This window comes from Globicephala melas, chromosome 11 (genome assembly GCF_963455315.2).
Source record: "Globicephala melas chromosome 11, mGloMel1.2, whole genome shotgun sequence".
Lineage (NCBI taxonomy): Eukaryota > Metazoa > Chordata > Mammalia > Artiodactyla > Delphinidae > Globicephala > Globicephala melas.
In genome coordinates, this window is record NC_083324.2 from 64,052,514 (window position 1) to 64,073,471 (window position 20,958).

The window sequence follows — 20,958 nt, forward strand, 5'->3', positions numbered from 1 at the left end:
ATGACTTCAAGGTTCACGCTGCTACTCTAGTGTCCTTCTTAATAAAGAAGAATATTTAAGAATTTAACTGTAAGTGAGCCAAGTAAATTATGGTTTGTTCATTCTTAGTAAGCAGCCCAGATTCTGTTTTTGAGATGGCTGTCTAATATATTTTATTTTTTGATCACTATTTATATACCTTGCCCCAACACAGCAAAAAGAATTATCAATCCATAGAGACAAAAAGTACATTAGTGGTCACCAGGGGCTCTATGAATGAGGAGTGACTGCTTAATGGGTATGGAGTCTCCTTTTGGGGTAATAAAAATGTGTTGGAACTAAAAAGATGACGGCTGCACAATTCTGTGAATGTACTAAATGCCAATGAATTGTATGCTTTAAGTGGTTAACTTGTTATGTGAATTTTATCTCAACCGAAAAAGAAAGAACAATCTATAACATTTTGGTTAATAGTAGGGGGAAGGTTCTAAAATATTAGTTAATAGGAAAAAAGTAGGTTATACGATTATATGTAGCACAATACCAAATTTGAAAAACAAAATTTTTTATGCTTTTAATATTTGGATACATACACTAACAGTGTCTATATCTGTATTTCAGAATAAATGTTGTTTTCTTTATGTTTTCTATATCTTCTAGGTCATATATTTCTTTTATTATCAGGACAAATACATTTTTTAAAGAATTTAATCACAAATAAGTTTAGTGATGTAATTGATTTAAAAGTCCTAAAATAATAAAATGGTTGAACTAAATTCAAATATATCAATACCTATAGTAAATGTGAATAGTCTAAACACACCAATTAGAAGAGATTGTCAGAAAGGAAAAAAAAATAGCCTAACTATATGCTGTCTGTAAGAAGCTCCAAATATAATAATATAGGGAGGCTGAAAGTAAAAGGCTAGGAAAAGATACAGCATGCAAACACTAATCAAAGAAAGCCAGAGTGGCTATATTAATATCAGACTTCAGAGTGAAGAAAATACCAGTGACAATGAGGGACATCACACAATAATAAATGGGTCACGCACCTTGAAGACATAATCCTAAATGTGTATGCACTTAACGACAAAGCTTCAAAATACATGAACCCAAAACTGACAGAACTGAAAGGAGAAACAGACAAGTCCAAAACTGAAGTTGGAGACTTCAACACTCTTTTCTCAGTAATAGATAGAACTAGTTGATCCCCCCAATAAAAATCTATAAAGATATAGAGAAATTGAACAACAGCATCAACCAACTACATCTCACTGACATTTATACAACACTCCACCCAACAATAGCAAAATACACATCCTTTCGAGGTACACATGAAATACTCACCAAGATAGACAATATCTCTTGGGTGTATCTCCTGGGTCATAAACACCTTGACAAATTTAAAAGAATTGAAATCATACAAAGTATGCTCTCTTAACATAATAGAATTAAACTAGAAATGATCAAACAAGATAACAGAAAAATTACCAAACATTTGGAAACTTAACTACATACTTCAATACAATCCATGGGTCAAACAGGAAGTCTCAAGGGAAATTAGGAAATACTTTGAACTGAATGAAAATGAAAATACAGTATTTCAAAATTTATGATAAGCAGCTAAAAGCAGCACTCTGAGGGAAATTTACAGTTGTTGTAGACTAAACATTTGTATCCTCCCCCCACCAAATTTTTATTTTGAAACTTAATCCCCAATGTGAGTGTATTTCGAAGTTGGGCCTCTGAGAGGTGATTAGGTCCTGAGGGTAGAGCCCTCATGAATGACATTAGCATCCTTATTAAAAAACATCCCAGAAAGGATACAAAGGCCACCTTATGAAGTAGGAGACTAGCCCTCAACAGACACTGAATCTGCCAGCATCTCTATTTTAGACTTCCCAGCCTCCAGAAATGTAAGAAATAAATTTCAGTTGTTTACAAGCCACCCAGTCTATAGTAGTTTATTACAGCAGCCCAAACAGACTAAGAGAATAATATTAAATACCTACATTATAAAAGAAAGGTCTCAAATCAATGACCCCAAGCTTCCATCTTAAGACACTAGAAAAAGAAAAAAATAAACCCAAGTCAAGCAGAAGGAGGGAAATAATAAAATTAAGAGCAGAAATCCAGGGACTTCCCTGGTGGTGCAGTGGTTAAGAATCCACCTGCCAATTCAGTGACACGAGTTCGAGCCACGGTCTGGGAAGATCCCACATGCCACAGAGCAACTAAGCCTGTGCGCCACAACTATTGAGCCTGTGCTCTAGAGCCCGTGCTCTGCAACAAGAGAAGCCACCACAATGAGAAGCCCACGCACCACAACAAAGAGTAGCCCTGCTCGCCGCAACTAGAGAAAGCTGGCGCACAGCAATGAAGACCCAACGCAGCCAAAATAATAATAATAATAATAAATAAAAAGAGCAGAAATCCATGTAACTGAAAACAGAAAAACAGGAAAATCAATGAACCCAAAAGCTGGTTTTCTTAAAATTAAGAAATCTATCAAGATTATTAAAGAAAAAAAGAGAGGAGACACAAAATATCAAGAATAAGAGCGGGTTATCACTACATACACAGAAAGCATTAGAATGATAATAAAGGATAGTACAAACAATTCTACACACATAAATTCAATGATTTAGTGAAAAGGATCAATTCCTTGAAATTACGCAAAGTCACCCAAGATGAAACATAACCCGAACAGATCTATAACTATAAAAATAAACTGAAGGGCTTCAGTGGTGAAGAATCCGCCTGCCGATGCAGGGGACATGGGTTTGAGCCCTGGTCCGGGAAGATCCCACATGCCGCAGGGCAACTAAGCCCGTGTGCCACAACTACTGAGCCTGGGCTATTGAGCCCACGAGCCACAACTACTGAGGCCGTGCACCGAGAGCCCGTGGTCGGCAACAAGAGAAGCCACCACAATGAGAAGCCCACGCACTGCAACGAAGAGTAGCCCCTGCTCGCCGCAACTAGAGAAAGCTCACGTGCAGCAACGAAGACCGAATGCAGCCAAAAATAAATGAATAAATAAATAAAAAGAAGAACCCTCCAGGCCCAGGTTTCACTAGCAAATTCTTAAGAAGAAGATGGCCACCAATTCTACACAATTTGTTACAGAAAACAAAAAAAATTGGTACAACATACCAGAGTTTATAGAGCTGCAGGCCACTAGCCACATGTAGCTACTGAGTGCTTGAAGTGGAACTACAGCCACACGTTGAAATGATACTATTTGGGCTATACCAAGTTAAATAAAATGTATTATTAAATGCTCTTTAAAGTCTTAGTAAGACTTAGGTCAGATAAGGTCTGCTTTCCTATTCACTTCTGATTTCTAAATACAAAAGACAATTGTAAAACTAAAAAAGGAAAAAATGACTTTGAAGTGGCTACTAAGCCAAAGCCTGACCCACTGTAGAATTCAGTTACTTTCAAGACCATCTCAAAACAAAGTACAAGCAAAACTCTTAGAAATCATAAGAGGAAACTGGAAGGACACTGATCACTACCAAGTAAAATCCAGAGGCTCAAAGCATTCCTACCTGGAGCCAAATGTCTGACATTGACATTCTCTTTGTAAAGAAAGGAAACCATAAGCTCTTTAAAGTTAAAAGGAGAAAAATTAAGAGGGTTTTTTAAAAAGGGATTTTGTTTTTCAAGATAAAGATTACAGAATGAACTAATTTCTAAGTGATAAATATCTTTGCCATTCCAAGGAAAAACTCATTAGAGCACTGTGTGGCTAATGTCAAAGCATCATTAAAGGAAGAGAATGGAATTTGCTTTTCAGTAAAAAGATACCCTCTTCAAAAATTCCTACAGTTAACTGCAAGACTAATAGGAGGTATGTATGTATTTATTTATGGCTGTGCTGGGTCTTCGTTTCTGTGCGAGGGCTTTCTCTAGTTGCGGCAAGTGGGGGCCACTCTTCATCGCGGTGTGCAGGTCTCTCACTATCGCGGCCTCTCATATTGTGGAGCACAGGCTCCAGACGCGCAGGCTCAGTAGTTGTGGCTCACAGGCCTAGTTGCTCCGTGGCATGTGGGATCTTCCCAGACCAGAGCTCAAACCCGTGTACCCTGCATCGGCAGGCAGATTCTCAACCACTGAGCCACCAGGGAAGCCCCTAATAGGAGGTTTTTAAAAATAACAGCTACATTTCGAGCAATAATTAAGGAATATAAACTGCATCATAAAAATTAAAATATCAGATAAACCTTAAAAGCCCTATACTTCAATTACTTTAGACACTAATCACCATTCTGTTAAAATAAAATAACCACATATTTTTCAGTAGTTATATAGCCCCACACCCACAGTTTTGCTTTCTGTGGTTTCAATCACCCAAGGCCAACCTCAATCTGAAAATACTAAATGGAAAATTCCAGAAATACACAATTCATAAGTTTTAAGCTGCACACCATTCTAAGTGGTGTAATGAAATCTCATGCCTTCCCACTCCATCCCACCCAGAACCCCCAACCATCGACATCATCTGCTCCTGATATCCAACCATTCACATTGTCATGGCTTGATGATCCAGGATCACCCAAAGCAAATGATCCTCCTTGTAGGTATTTTATCATCTCACATCTTCACAAGAAGGGTGATTACAAACAATAAAATATTTTGAGAGAGAGAGACAGAAGGAGAGAGGGAGAGAGACCACATTCACATAACTCTTATTACAGCATATTGTTATAACTGTTCTATTTTATTATGTTATGTTAATCTCTTATTGTGCTTGATTTATAAATTAAACTTTATCATAGGTATGTATGTACAGGAAAAACCAAGTATATATGGGGTTCAGCACTATCCGTGGTTTCAGGCATCCACTGGGGGTCTTGGAATGTTCCCCCAAGGACAAGAGGGGGACTACTGTACTGATAAATTAGATATCCACCATGATTTGAATAGGAAGCAATTATGCTTGCTTCCTGATTTGTAAGAGACATGCTGTGGTCTGATTCAGTGGCAAGGGTACACAATGGCACTTATTAAAAATTCCCATCACATAACAATTCAGTAAAACCTTAAGAATTACTCATCTGAAACACTTTCAGCATACATGTAAACATTTTTGTGACGGGGAAATGGACATATCTCCTCCATTGTAAGTCTTACTTTTCACCTCATTTTTAATATTTCTGAAATCAAAATGCATATGATCAAATATGTTCATTTAATATGACAATGCTCTTCCCTTCTCCTCACAAGAAAAGTAGTCATTAAACCAATGATGCACATTAAAATTACTGTCACATAAGTGAGGAGGGGGAAGATGGCGGAAGAGTAAGACACGGAGATCACCTTCCTCCCCACAGCTACATCAGAAATACCTCTACACGTGGAACAACTCCTACAGAACACCCACTGAACGCTGGCAGAAGACCTCAGACCTCCCAAAAGGCAAGAAACTCCCCCACGAACCTGGGTAGGGCAAAATAAAAAAGAATAAACAGAGACAAAAGAATATGGACGGGACCTACACCAGTGGGAGGGAGCTGTGAAGGAGGAAAGGTTTCCACACACTAGGAATCCCTTCACGGGCGGAGACTGCAGGTGGCGGTGGGGGGAAGTTTCGGAGCCGCGGAGGACAGTACAGCAACAGGGGTGCGGAGGGCAAAGCGGAGAGATTCCCGCACAGAGGACCAGTGCTGACCAGCACTCACCAGCCTGAGAGGCTTGTCTGCTCACACGCAGGGGCGGGCGGTGCTGGGAGCTGAGGCTTGGGCTTCGGTTGGATGCAGGGAGAGAACTGGAGTTGGCGGCGTGAACACAGCCTGAAGGTGTTAGTGCACCACGCCTAGCCGGGAGGGAGGGAGTCCGGGAGAAAGTCTGGACCTGCCGAAGACGCAAGAGACTTTTTCTTCCCTCTTTGTTTCCTTGTGCACGAGAAGAGGGGATTAAGAGCGCTGCTTAAAGGAGCTCCAGAGACGGGCGCGAGCCGCGGCTATCAGCGCGGAACCCAGAGCCAGGCATGAGACGCTAAGGCCGCTGCTGCCACCACCAAGAAACCTGTGTGCGAGCGCAGGTCACTATCCACACCTCCCCTCCCGGGAGCCTGTGCAGCCCGCCACTGCCAGGGTCCCGTGATCCAGGGACAACTTCCCCGGGAGAACGCACAGCGTGACTCAGGCAGGGCAATGTCACGCCAGGCTCTGCCGCAGCAGGCTCGCCCTGCATCCGTGCCCCTCCCTCCCCTCGGCCTGAGTGAGCCAGAGCCCCCTAATCAGCTGCTCCTTTAACCCTGTCCTGTCTGAGCGAAGAACAGACGCCCTCCAGTGACCTACATGCAGAGGCGGGGCCAAATCCAAAGCTGAACCCCAGGAGCTGTGCGAACGAAGAAGAGAAAGAAAGGGAAATTTCTCCCAGCAGCCTCAGGAGCAGCGGATTAAATCTCCACAATCAACTTGATGTACCCTGCAACGGTGGAATACGTGAATAGACAACAAATCATCCCAAATTGAGGAGGTGGACGTTGAGAGCAAGATACATTATTTTTTCCCCTTTTCCTCTTTTTGTGAGTCTGTATGTGTATGCTTCTGTGTGCGATTTTGTCTGTATAGGGTTCTGTCCGTCCGTTTTTGTTTTGTTTTGTTTTTAATAAAAATTTTTTTCTTAACCATTATTTTCTATTTTAATAACTTTATTTTATTTTATCCTCTTTCTTTCTTTCTACTTTTTCTCCCTTTTATTCTGAGCGTGTGGATGAAACACTCTTGGTGCTGCAGCCAGGACTCAGTGCTGTGCCTCTGACGTGGGAGAGCCAACTTCAGGACACTGGTCCACAAGAGACCTCCCAGCTCCACGTAATATCAAATGGCAAAAATCTCCCAGAGATCACCATCTCAATACCAACACCCAGCTTCACTCAACGACCAGCAAGCAACAGTGCTGGACACCCTATGCCAAACAACTAGCAAGACAGGAACACAACCCCACTCATTAGCCGAGAGGCTGCCTAAAATCATAATAAGGCCACAGACACCCCAAAACACACCACCAGACGTGGACCTGCCCACCAGAAAGACAAGATCCAGCCTCATCCACCAGAACACAGGCACTAGTCCCCTCCAGCAGGAAGCCTACACAACCCACTGAACCAACTTTAGCCACTGGGGACAGACACCAAAAACAATGGGAACTACGAACCTGCAGCATGCAAAAAGGAGACCCCAAACACAGTAAGATAAGCAAAATGAGAAGACAGAAAAACACACAGCAGATGAAGGAGCAAGATAAAAACCCACCAGACCTAACAAATGAAGAGAAATTAGGCAGTCTACCTGAAAAAGAATTCAGAATAATGATAGTAAAGATGATACAAAATCTTGGAAATAGAATAGACAAAATGCAAGAAACATTTAACAAGAACCTAGAAGAAGTAAAGAGGAAACAAGCAACGATGAACAACACAATAAATGAAATTAAAAATACTCTAGAAGGGATCAATACCAGAATAACTGAGGCAGAAGAATGGATAAGTGACCTGGAAGATAAAATACTGGAAGTAACTACTGAAGAGCAGAATAAAGAAAAAAGAATGAAAAGAACTGAGGACAGTCTCAGAGACCTCTGGGACAACGTTAAGCGCACCATTATTCGAATTATAGGGGTCCCGGAATAAGAAGAGAAAAAGAAAGGGACTGAGAAAATACTTGAAGAGATTATAGTTGAAAACTTCCCTAATATGGGAAAGGAAATAAGTCCAGCAAGCACAGAGTCCCATACGGGATAAATCCAAGGAGAAACACGCCAAAACACATATTAATCAAACTATCAAAAATTAAATACAAAGATAACATATTAAAAACAGCAAGGGAAAAACAACAAATAACACACAAGGGAATCCCCATAAGGTTAAGAGCTGATCTTTCAGCAGAAACTCTGCAAGCCAGAAGGGAGTGGCAGGACAGGACATATTTAAAGTGATGAAGGAGAAAAACCTACAACCAAGATTACTCTACCCAGCAAGGATCTCATTCAGATTTTATGGAGAAATTAAAACCTTTACAGACAAGCAAAACCTGAGAGAGTTCAGCACCACCAAACCAGCTTTACAACAAATGCTAAAGGAACTTCTCTAGGCAAGAAACACAAAAGAAGGAAAAGACCTACAATAACAAACACAAAACAATTAAGAAAATGGGAATAGGAACATACATATCGATAATTACCTTAAATGTAAATGGATTAAATGCTCCCATCAAAACACACAGACTGGCTGAATGGATACAAAAACAAGACCCATATATATGCTGTCTACAAGAGACCCACTTCAGACCTAGGGACACATACAGACTGAAAGTGAGGGGATGGAAAAAGATATTCCATGCAAATGGAAATCAGAAGAAAGCTGGAGTAGCAAATCTCATATCAGACAACACAGACTTTAAAATAAAGACTATTACAAGAGGGCTTCCCTGGTGGTGCAGTGGTTGAGAGTCCGCCTGCCAATGCAGGGGACATGGGTTACTGCCTCGGTCTGGGAAGATCCCACATGCCGCGGAGCAGCTGGGCACAAGAGCCATGGCCGCTGAGCCTGTGCGTCCAGAGCATGTGCTCTGCAACGGGAGAGGCCAACAGTGAGAGGCCCGTGTATCGCAAAAAAAAAAAAAAAAAAAAAAGACTATTACAAAAGACAAAGAAGGACACCACATAATGATCAAGGGATCAATCCAAGAAGATATAACAATTGTAAATATTTATGCACACAACATAGGAGCACCTCAATACATAAGGCAAATACTAACAGCCATAAAAGGGGAAATCGACAGTAACACACTCATAGTAGGGGACTTTAACACCCCACTTTAACCAATGGACAGATCACACAAAATGAAAATAAATAAGGAAACACAAGCTTTAAATGATACATTAAAAAATATGGACTTAATTGATATTTATAGGACATTCCATCCAAAAACAACAGAATACACATTTTTCTCAAGTGCTCATGGAACATTCTCCAGGATAGATCATATGTTGGGTCACAAATCAAGCCTTGGTACATTTAAGAAAATTGAAATTGTATCAACTATCTTTTCTGACCACAACGCTATGAGACTAGATATCAATTACAGGAAAAGATCTGTAAAAAATACAAACACATGGAGGCTAAATGATACACTACTTAATAACGAAGTGATCACTAAAGAAATCAAAGAGGAAATCAAAAAATACCTAGAAACAAATGACAATGGAGACACAACGACCCAAAACCTATGGGATGCAGCAAAGGCAGTTCTAAGAGGGAAGTTTATAGCAATACAATCCTACATTAAGAAACAGGAAACATCTTGAATAAATAACCTAACCTTGCACCTAAAGCAATTAGAGAAAGAACAAAAAACCCCCAAAGTTAGCAGAAGGAAAGAAATAATAAAGATCAGATCAGAAATAAATGAAAAAGAAATGAAGGAAATGATAGCAAAGATCAATAAAACTAAAAGCTGATTCTTTGAGAAGATAAACAAAATTGATAAACCATTAGCCAGATTCATCAAGAAAAAAAGGGAGAAGACTCAAATCAATACAATTAGAAATGAAAAAAGAGAAGTTACAACTGCCACTGCAGAAATACAAAAGATCATGAGAGATTACTACAAGCAACTCTAGGCCAATAAAATGGACAACTGGGAAGAAATGGACAAATTCTTAGAAATGCACAAATTGCCAAGACTAAATCAGGAAGAAATAGAAAATATGAACAGACCAATGACAAGCACTGAAATTGAAACTGTAATTAAAAATCTTCCAACAAACAAAAGTCCAGGACCAGATGGCTTCACAGGCGAATTCTATCAAACATTTAGAGAAGAGCTAACACCTATCTTTCTCAAACTCTTCCAAAATATAGCAGAGGGAGGAACACTCCCAAACTCATTCTACGAGGCCACCATCACCCTGATACCGAAACCAGACAAAGATGTCACAAAGAAAGAAAACTACAGGCTAATATCACTGATGAACACAGATGCAAAAATCCTCAACAAAATACTAGCAAACAGAATCCAACAGCACATTAAAAGGATCATACACCATGATCAAGTGGGGTTTATTCCAGGAATGCACGGATTCTTCAATATACGCAAATCAATCAACGTGATACACCATATTAACAAACTGAAGGAGAAAAACCGTATCATCATCTCAACAGATGCAGAGAAAGCTTTCGACAAAATTCAACAACCATTTATGATAAAAACTCTACAGACGGCTTCCCTGGTGGTGCAGTGGTTGAGAGTCCGCCTGCCAATGCAGGACACGGGTTCGTGCCCCGGTCCGGGAAGATCCCACATGCTGCGGAATGGCTGGGTCCGTGAGCCATGGCCGCTGAGCCTGTGCATCCGGAGCCTGTGCTCCGCAATGGGAGAGGCCACAACAGGGAGAGGCCCACGTACCGGGGTAAAAAAAAAAAAAACCCTACAGAAAGTAGGCATAGAGGGAACGTTCCTCAACATAATAAAGGCCATATATGACAAACCCACAGCCAACATCGTCCTCAATGGTGAAAAACTGAAAGCATTTCCACTAAGATCAGGAACAAGACAAGGTGGCTCACTCTCACCACTCTTATTCAACATAGTTTTGGAAGTTTTAGCCACAGCAATCAGAGAAGAAAAGGAAGTAAAAGGAATCCAAATTGGAAAAGAAGTTAAGCTGTCACTGTTTGCAGATGACATGATACTATACACAGAGAATCCTAAAGATGCTACCAGAAAACTACTAGAGCTAATCAATGAATTTGGTAAAGTAGCAGGATATAAAATTAATGCACAGAAATCTCTGGCATTCCTATACACTAATGATGAAAAATCTGAAAGTGAAATTAAGAAAACACTCCCATTTACCATTGCAACAAAAAGAATAAAATATCTAGGAATAAACCTACCTAAGGAGACAAAAAACGTGTATGCAGAAAATTATAAGACACTGATGAAAGAAATTAAAGATGATACAAATAAATGGAGAGATATACCATGTTCTTGGATTGGAAGAATCAACACTGTGAAAATGACTCTACTACCCAAAGCAATATACAGATTCAATGCAATCCCTACCACTGGCATTTTTCTCAGAAATAGAACAAAAAATTTCACAATTTGTATGGAAACACTAAAGACCCCAAACAGCCAAAGCAATCTTGAGAACGAAAAACGGATCTGGAGGAATCAGGCCTCCTGACTTCAGACTATACTACAAAGCTACAGTAATCAAGACAGTATGGTACTGGCACAAAAACAGAAAGATAGATCAATGGAACAGGATAGAAAGCCCAGAGATAAACCCACGCACATATGCTCACCTTATCTTTGATAAAGGAGGCAGAAATGTACAGTGGAGAAAGGACAGCCTCTTCAATAAGTGGTGCTGGGAAAACTGGACAGGTACATATAAAAGTATGAGATTAGAACACTCCCTAACACCATACACAAAAATAAGCTCAAAATGGATTAAAGACCTAAATGTAAGGCCAGAAACTATCAAACTCTTAGAGGAAAACATAGGCAGCACACTCTATGACATAAATCACAGCAAGATCCTTTTTGACCCACCTCCTAGAGAAATGGAAAATTAAAAAAAATAAACAAATGGGACCTAATGAAACTTAAAAGCTTTTGCACAGCAAAGGAAACCATAAACAAGACAAAAAGACAACCCTCAGAATGGGAGAAAATATTTGGAAATGAAGCAACTGACAAAGGATTAATCTCCAAAATTTACAAGCAGCTCATGCAGCTCAATAACAAAAAAACAAACAACCCAATCCAAAAATGGGCAGAAGACCTAAATGGACATTTCTCCAAAGAAGATATACAGACTGCCAACAAACACATGAAAGAATGCTCAACATCATTAATCATTAGAGAAATGCAAATCAAAACTACAATGAGATATCATCTCACACCAGTCAGAATGGACATCAAAAAATCTAGAAATAAATGCTGGAGAGGGTGTGGAGAAAAGGGAACACTCTTGCACTGCTGGTGGGAATGTGAATTGGTACAGCCACTATGGAGATACAGTATGGAGTTTCCTTAAAAAACTACAAATAGAACTACCATATGACCCAGCAATCCCACTACTGGGCATATACCCTGAGAAAACCACAAATTCAAAGAGTCATGTACCAAAATGTTCATTGCAGCTCTATTTACAATAGCCAGGAGATGGAAGCAACCTAAGTGTCCACCAACAGATGAATGGATAAAGAAGATGTGGCACATATATAAAATGGAATATTACTCAGCCATAAAAAGAAACGAAATTGAATTATTTGTAGTGAGGTGGATGGACCTAGAGTCTGTCATACAGAGTGAAGTAAGTCAGAAAGAAAGAGACAAATACCGTATGCTAACACATATATATGGAATGTAAGGAAAAAAATGTCATGAAGAACGTAGGGGTAAGACAGGAATAAAGACACAGACCTACTAGAGAATGGACCTGAGGATATGGGGAGGGGGAAGAGTAAGCTGTGACAAAGTGAGAGAGTGGCATGGACATATATACACTACCAAACGTAAAATAGATAGCTAGTGGGAAGCAGCTGCATAGCACAGGGAGATCAGCTCAGTGCTTTGTGACCACCTAGAGGGGTGGGATAGGGAGTGTGGGAGGGAGAGAGACGCAAGAGGGAAGAGATATGGGAACATATGTATATGTATAACTGATTCACTTTGTTATAAAGCAAAAACTAACACACCACTGTAAAGCAATTATACTCCAATCAACATGTTAAAAAAAAATCAAAGAAGCGCAGGAAGTTTTATGTGTTTATGTTTCACTATGATAGGGATATACTCTCTACGTAACGAAATACTTTTTAACTAGATTCTACCTAAGCTATAGCCCTTACCAATGCATACACACACAAAAGTTAAGAATTATATATATATTTTTTTCTTGGATGTGGGCAAATCTCACTTTAATTCCAAATGGCTTCATTTACAGCACATTCAATAATGAACAAGCAGGAGAGGTGTGACTTTTGAACATATGAATATATAAAAGTCCCTTGAAATTCAGGTAATCAAGATAAGGGCATTTCACAAGGAAAGCACCCCCGCCACCTCCCATTTTTCTGAAGACTGTTTTACACTCATTTTAAAAGATGATGAGATATACTCAGAAGTTCAAAGTAGTAGGATGTGCCTTGCAGGGAGAGAAGAAAACCTTTTTTCAGATTGTTGGGTAAATACATATCAGCAATTCCACTAGACAAAGGTTGATGGATGTCCTCCCTGAGTCAGGCTAGGGCAGAACACTTAGTGAAAGGGGGCTCTGAGTAGGGATGGGAAACTGGGAGAAAGGGAGAACCAGATACCACACAGTACCAACCAGTTCCCCTCTAACACGCCATGCCGTGACCCCAGACATGGGTGTACAAGAGCAGCCACCGGGGTGGCGACTGACTGTCCTCACTGCCAGGAATTGACAAAGGGCTTCAATTTGGCCCATGGACAAAATCCTTGACCAGCAAACTCAAATTGTCACTGAATTTAAATCATAAAGGATCTAAGGAAATACTTGTTTTATGTATATGTATATATGGACTACTTACACGATTAACATTCCTCTTCCCCTAAGGTTAGTTCTATAAACTGGAATGGCCTAAGCATCATATAATTTTGATTTTATTTTACGTGTTCAAAAGAGAAAGGAGGGAACGGAGAGAAAAGTGTCATAAATTCTTCAACTCTGGGGCTCAGCACGTACAACAGCCTCCTCAGACAAAAGGTTCATCCGGATTGTTGGGTAGTTTCAATGCTGAGCGAAGACTAGGGGAGCCCACCGCAACCCCCACAGAAAGAATTCTACAGTTACTCTACCACGGTGCTCTAGCTAAAGTATAGGTTTCAAACTACAGAGAGTTTCAACTTAACATCTAAAATTTTAAACTGTAGCATTTCAGCAACAAATAAGCTCAGAAGCTCATCTCAGAAGTAAAATTAAAGACCTATTGCCCTGATGTATGAAAGTCAAGCTGTTACTCTCAGCTACACCCTACTTCCAGGCTTAGGCAGACACATAAGGTGGTGGCGGCTCCTTGGCGGTGCCATTCACAGTGGCATCGTCGTACGGGGGTGCATAGCACCGTAGTGTCATTGCTGGTAACAGAGGCCAGGACATCGGAGGAGTTCCTGCCACTGATGAATCGGTAGCAGTTCCAAACACAGCTAATCAAGTACCCCTTAAAAGTAAAGATAATGCTGATAAACAGAATAATAATAAAGACCAAACAAGGTAGGAGTCACTGACATGCTATCACCTTCGTAAAGAAAATCAGGAGGCAGCTGTCATATGTATTCCTGGATGGAGTCTGGATAAACAAGCACAATGACTGCAACCAAGGTGTTCAGGGAAAAATCAAAGACCTGGTAACAGGAGAATGGGATGATCCAGGCCACGTGTTGCCTGTATCCTCCATAAGTAGCCACTGCACAGATCAGGATCATGAGAAGAGAAATTGCAATAGCAGTGCACATGCTGGCAACATCCATGAACTCAAAGTCACCTCCGAGTTCAAAACTTGAAAAGTGATACTGATCTGGATCAGCCAGGGCGCTCAACAGAAGCAGCAGTACCACGGCATTGATGATCAGGTACCAGACGCCAAGCAGGATGGTGCCGGTGCAGACATGGCAGCACAGGCAGCAGCTGTTGGAGTAGAACTGCGTCCAGGGGGCCACCATCTTCATCACTCAGGCCGCTGGCACAGCAGTGCGAGCACGCACCCAAGTTTGCGGGAGCTTCAGCCGCATTGGACCGAGCCCGCCGCGTGGCTGCTGCCGGCTCCTCAGCCACTCCTGCTTGCGCTCCCAGCCCCGCTCGCTGCCCGCCAGCCCTTGCTCCACGACTCCCCCGAGAGATACGAGCAGTTGCCTCCAAGAATTATATTTTTTAAAAAAGCAATTATGCCTAAGTATTTATTTTTTAAATGCTCAGTGGTTTTACAACTATTTTCTGTTTAACAATAAGTACATGGATATTAATAAAGAATTAAATTTGGTTAAAAATTTTTAAGGAACTGTCGATCCTTAAATTCAGAATCCTTGGAACCTAACATTCCAGATCAAAGACATTTCCGTTATCAAAACGGCTCTGGCTACCATAAGAAAAAAGATGCTGCTTTGAAATTATATTTTTGCACTTCCACTAAACCCTTAGATATATATTTGGTCTACTGAGAAATAAAACAATTAATTATAAAGGAAACAGTGTTAGCACAAACAGTTCACATTAAAACTACTCACATTACAATTTTCAAGTAGTTAAAATATTTGACGCTTCGTACCTAGACATGCAAATATTTTATTTACTACACTTTAAAGATCTATCACTGTTTCACCTGATCTCTTGATTTCGATGCTTCATAGAGGTTCAGGACCCACATGACTGCATTTTAGAGATTAATCTGAACAGTAGAGCCACTTCACACTGCCTGTGACTCCTGAGGAACTACCTGGACACGACCACCAAACAAATGACCACTTGGTGTCAGTACAACCAACTGGATTGTACAAACCTGCAGGCTTCCTTCTCTGAAGCCAAAATAGCCCATCGCCTTTTAAACTTAATGTAGACCTTATAAGGTAAAGATATTTAAGGATTTCGGATCTCATTTACATATTGAAATGTCCCTTCTAAAAACACTTCCCATACAAATCACAATCGGCTTAGGATAGCATTCTTTAAATCAAAAAAGAAATCTCTTATTTTCAAGGGGTACTCCTATTTCTGATACTGGAGGGAACTAGAGATCAAAACTGAAACAGAGAGTATCTTTTTTTTTTTAAAGAGATAAAGAATTTTTTTAAATTTTCTTTTTACACAGCAGGTTCTTATTAGTCATCCATTTTACACATATCTATGTATACATATCAATCCCAATCTCCAAATTCATCCCACCACTCCCCCACCACCACGTTTCCCCCTTGGTGTCCATATGTTTGTTCTCTACATCTGTGTCTCAATTTCTGCCCAGCAAACCAGTTCATCTGTACCATTTTTCTAGGTTCCACATAAATGCGTTAATATACGATATTGGTTTTCCTCTTTGTGACTTCACTCTGTATGACAGTCTCTAGATTCATCCACATCTCTACAAATGACCCAAGTTCGTTCCCTTTTATGGCTAATACTCCATTGTATGTATGTACCATATCTTCTTTAACCATTTGTCTGTTGAGGGGCATTTAGGTTGCTTCCATGACCTGGCTATTGTAAACAGTGCTGCAATGAACACTAGGGTGTATGTGTCTTTTTGAATTATGGTTTTCTCTGGGTATATGCCCAGTAGTGGGATTGGTGAGTCATATGGTAATTCTATTTTTAGTTTCTTAAGGAACCTCCATACTGTTCTCCATAGTGGCTATATCAATTTACATTCCCACTAACAGTGCAAGAGGGTTCCCTTTTCTCCACACCCTCTCCAACATTTGTTGTTTGTACATTTTTTGATGATGCCCATTCTAACTGCTGTGAGGTGATACTTCATTGTAGTTTTGATTTGCATTTCTCTAATAATTAGTGATGTTGAGCAGCTTTTCATGTGCTTCTTGGCCATCTCTATGTCTTCTTGGAGAAATGTCTATTTTGATCTTCTGCCCATTTTTGGATTAGCTGGTTTGTTTAATATTGAGCTGCACGAGCTGTTTATATATTTTGGAGATTAATCCTTTGTCCGTTGATTCGCTTGCAAATATTTTCTCCCATTCTCAGGGTTGTCTTTTCGTCTTGTTTGTAGCTTCTTTTGCTTTGCAAAAGCTTTTAAGTTTCATTAGGTCCCATTTGTTTTTTTTTTCCATTAATCTAGGAGGTGGATCAAAAGAGATCTTGCTGTCATTTATGTCAGAGAGTGTTCTTCCTATGTTTTCCTCTAAGAGTTTTAAAGTGTCTGGTCTTACATTTAGGTCTCTAATCCATTTTGAGTTTACTTTTGTGTATGGTGTTAAGGAGTGTTCTAACTTCATTTTACATGTAGCTGTCCAGTTTCCCCAGCACCGCTTACTGAAGAGACTGTCTTTACTCCATTGTATATCTTTGCCTCCTTTGTCATAGTTGACCATAGGTGTGTGGGTTTATCTCTGGGCTTTCTATCCTGTTCCACTGATGTATTTTTCTGTGCCAGTACCGTATTGTCTTGATTACTGTAGCTCTGTAGTATAGTCTGAAGTCAGGGAGTCTAATTCCTCCAGCTCCGTTTTTTTTCCCTCAAGACTGCTTTGGCTACTCTGGGTCTTTTGTGTCTCCATACAAATTTTAAGATTTTTTGTTCTAGTTCTGTAAAAGATACCATTGGTAATTTGACAGGGATTGCACTGAATCTGTAGACTGCTTTGGGTAGTATAGTCATTTTCACAATATTGATCCTTCCAAACCAAGAACATGGTATATCTCTCCATCTGTTGGTATCATCTTTAATTTCTTTCATCAGGGTCTTATAGTTTTCTGCATACAGGTCTTTTGTCTCCTTAGGTAGGTTTATTCCTAGGTATTATATTCTTTTTGTTGCAATGGTAAATGGGAGTGTTTCCTTAACTTCTCTTTCAGATTTTTCATCATTAGTGTACAGGAATGCAAGAGATTTCTGTGAATTAATTTTGTATCCTGCAACTATACCAAATTCATTGATTAGCTCTGTTTTCTGGTGGCATCTTTAGGATTCTCTATGTATAGTATCATGTCATCTGCAAAGAGTGACAGTTTTACCTCTTCTTTTCCAATTTGTATTCCTTTTATTTCTTTTTCTTCTCTGATTGCCAAGGCTAGGACTTCCAAAAGTATGTTGAATAACAGTGGTAAGAGTGGACATCCTTGTCTTGTTCCTGATTGTAGAGGAAATACTTTCAGTTTTTCACCATTGAGAATGATGTTTGCTGTGGGTTTGTCATATATGGCCTTTATTATGTTGAGGTAGGTTCCCTCTATGCCCACTTTCTGGAGAGTTTTTATCATAAATGGGTGTTGAAGTTTGTCAAAAGTTTTTCTGCATCTACTGAGATTACCATATGTTTATTCTTCTTCAATTTGTTAATATGATGTATCACATTGATTGATCTGCGTATACTGAAGAACGCTTGCATCCCTGGGATAAATCCCACTTGATCATGGTGTATGATCCTTTTAATGTGTTGCTGGATTCTATTTGCTAGTATTTTGTTGAGGATTTTTTTTTTTTTTTTTTTTTGCAGTACGCGGGCCTCTCACTGTTGTGGCCTCTCCCTTTGCGAAGCACAGGCTCCGGATGTGCAGGCTGCGCGGCCATGGCTCACGGGCCCAGCCGCTCCGCGGCATGTGGGATCTTCCCGGACCAGGGCACAAACCCGTATCCCCTGCATCGGCAGGCGGACTCTCAACCACTGCGCCACCAGGGAAGCCCTTGTTGAGGACTTTTCCATCTATATTCATCAGTGATATTGGTCTGTAATTTTCCTTTTTTGTAGTATGTTTGTCTGGTTTTGGTATCAGGGTGATGGTGGCCTCATAGAATGAGTTTGGGAGTGTTCCTTCCTCTGCAATGCTTTGGAAGCGTTTGAGAAGGATGGGTGTTAGCTCTTCTCTAAATGTTTGATAGAATTCACCTCTGAAGCCATCTGGTCCTGGAGTTTTGTTTGTTGGAAGATTTTTTTTTTTTTTTTTTTTTTTGGGCAGTACACGGGCCTCACTGCTGCGGTCTCTCCCGCTGCGGAGCACAGGCTCCGGTCGCACAGGCTCAGTGGCCATGGCTCATGGGCCCAGTCGCTCCACAGCATGTGGGATCTTCCTGGACCAGGGCATGAACCCATGTCCCCTGCATCAGCAGGCAGACTCTCAACCACTGCACCAACAGGAAAGCCCTGTTGGAAGATTTTTAATCACAGTTTCAATTTCATTACTTGTGACTGGTCTGTTCATATTTTCTATTTCTTCCTGGTTCAGTCTTGGAAGGTTATATCTTTCTAAGAATTTGTCCATTTCTTCCAGGTTGTCCATTTTATTGCCATAGAGTTGTTGTAGTTGTCTCTTAGGATGCTTTGTATTTCTGTGGTGTCTGTTGTAACTTCTCCTTTTTCATTTCTAATTTTATTGATTTGAGTCCTCTCCCTCTTTTCCTTGATGAGTCTGGCTAATGGTTTATCAATTTTGTTTATCTTCCCAAAGAACTAACTTTTACTTTTATTGATCTTTGCTACTGTTTTCTTTGTTTCTATTTCAGTTATTTCTGCTCTGATCTTTATGATTTCTTTCCTTCTGCTAACTTTGTGCTTTGTTTGTTCTTCTTTCTCTAGTTCCTTTAGGTGTAAGGTTAGATTATTTATTTGAGATTTTTCTTGTTTCTTCAGGTAGGCTTGTATTGCTATAAACTTCCCTCTTAGAACTGCTTTTGCTGCATCCCATAGGTTTTGGACTGTCGTGTTTTCATTGTCGTTTGTCTCTAGGTATTTTTTGATTTCCTATTTGATTTCTTCAGTGGTCTCTTGGTTATTTAGTAACATATTGTTTAGCCTCCATGTGTCTGTGTTTTTTAGGGTTTTTTTCCCTGTAATTGATTTGTAATCTCACAGCATTGTGGTCAGAAATTTTATACGATTTCAATTTTCTTAAATTTACTGAGGCTTGATTTGTGACCCAAGATGCGATCTATCCTGGAGAATGTTCTGTGCGCACTTCAGAAGAAAGTGTAATCTGCTGTTTTTGGATGGAATGTCCTAGAAATATCAATTAAATCTATCTGGTCTACTGGGTCATTTAAAGCTTGTGTTTCCATATTAATTTTCTGTTTGGATGATCTGTGCATTGGTGTAAGTGAGGTGTTAAAGTCTCCCATTATTATTATGTTACTGTCCATTTCTTCTTTTATAGCTGTTAGCAGTTGCCTTATGTATTGAGGTGCTCCTATGTTGGGTGCATATATATTTATAATTGTTTTATCTTCTTCTTGGATTGATCCCTTGATCATTATGTAGTGTCCTTCCTTGTCTCTTGTAATATTCTTTACTTTAATGTCTATTTTATCAGAGATGAGTATTGCTACTCCAGCTTTCTTTTGATTTCCATTTGCATGGAACATCTTTTTCCATCCCCTCACTTTCAGTCTGTATGTGTCCCTAGGTCTGAAGTGGGTCTCTTGTAGACAGCATATATATGCGTCCATTCAGCGAGCCTGTGTCTTTTAGTTGGAGCATTTAATCCATTCACGTTTAAGGTAATTATCGATATGTATGTTCCTATGATCATTTTCTTAATTGTTTTGGGTTTGTTTTTGTAGGTCCTTTTCTTCTCTTGTGTTTCCCACTTAGAGAAGTTCCTTTAGCATTTGCTGTAGAGCTGGTTTGGTGGTGGTGAATTCTCTTAGCTTCTGACTTCTCATCAAATCTGAATGAGATCCTTGCTGGGAAGGGTAATCTTGGTTGTAGGTTCATCACTTTAAATATGTCATGCCACTCCCTTCTGGCTTGTAGAGTTTCTGCTGAGGAATCAGCTGTTTACCTCATGGGAGTTCTCTTGTATGTTATTTGTTGTTCTTCCCTTACTGCTTTCAATCATTTTTGTCTTTAATTTTTGCCAATTTGATTACTATGTGTCTCGGCGTGTGTCCCCTTGGGTTTATCCTGTATGGGACTTTCTGTGCTTCCTGGACTTGGGTGGCTAATTTCTTTCCCATGTTGGGGAAGTTTTTGACTATAATCTCTTCAAATACTTTCTCAGGTCTTTCTCTCTTCTCCTTCTGGGACCCCTATAATGCAAATGTTGTTGCGTTTAATGTTGTCCCAGAGGTCTCTTAGGCTGTCTTCATTTCTTTTCATTCTTTTTTCTTTATTCTGTTCTGCATCAGTGAATTCCACCATTCTGTCTTCCAGGTCATTTATCTGTTCTTCTGCCTCAGTTATTCTGCTATTGATTCCTTCTAGTGTACTTTTCATTTCAGTTATTGTATTGTTCATTTGTGTTTATTTGTTCTTTAATTCT

At 39.9% G+C, this 20,958-nt stretch overlaps 1 protein-coding gene and 1 pseudogene across 3 annotated transcripts in view; both read right to left on the minus strand.

Moving 5' to 3' along the window:
* Positions 1 to 20,958, minus strand: part of ILRUN (inflammation and lipid regulator with UBA-like and NBR1-like domains) — a 119,418-nt gene that overhangs the window by 46,115 nt on the left and 52,345 nt on the right. The window lies entirely within an intron of this gene.
* Positions 14,023 to 15,945, minus strand: LOC115860807 (lysosomal-associated transmembrane protein 4B-like; annotated as a pseudogene).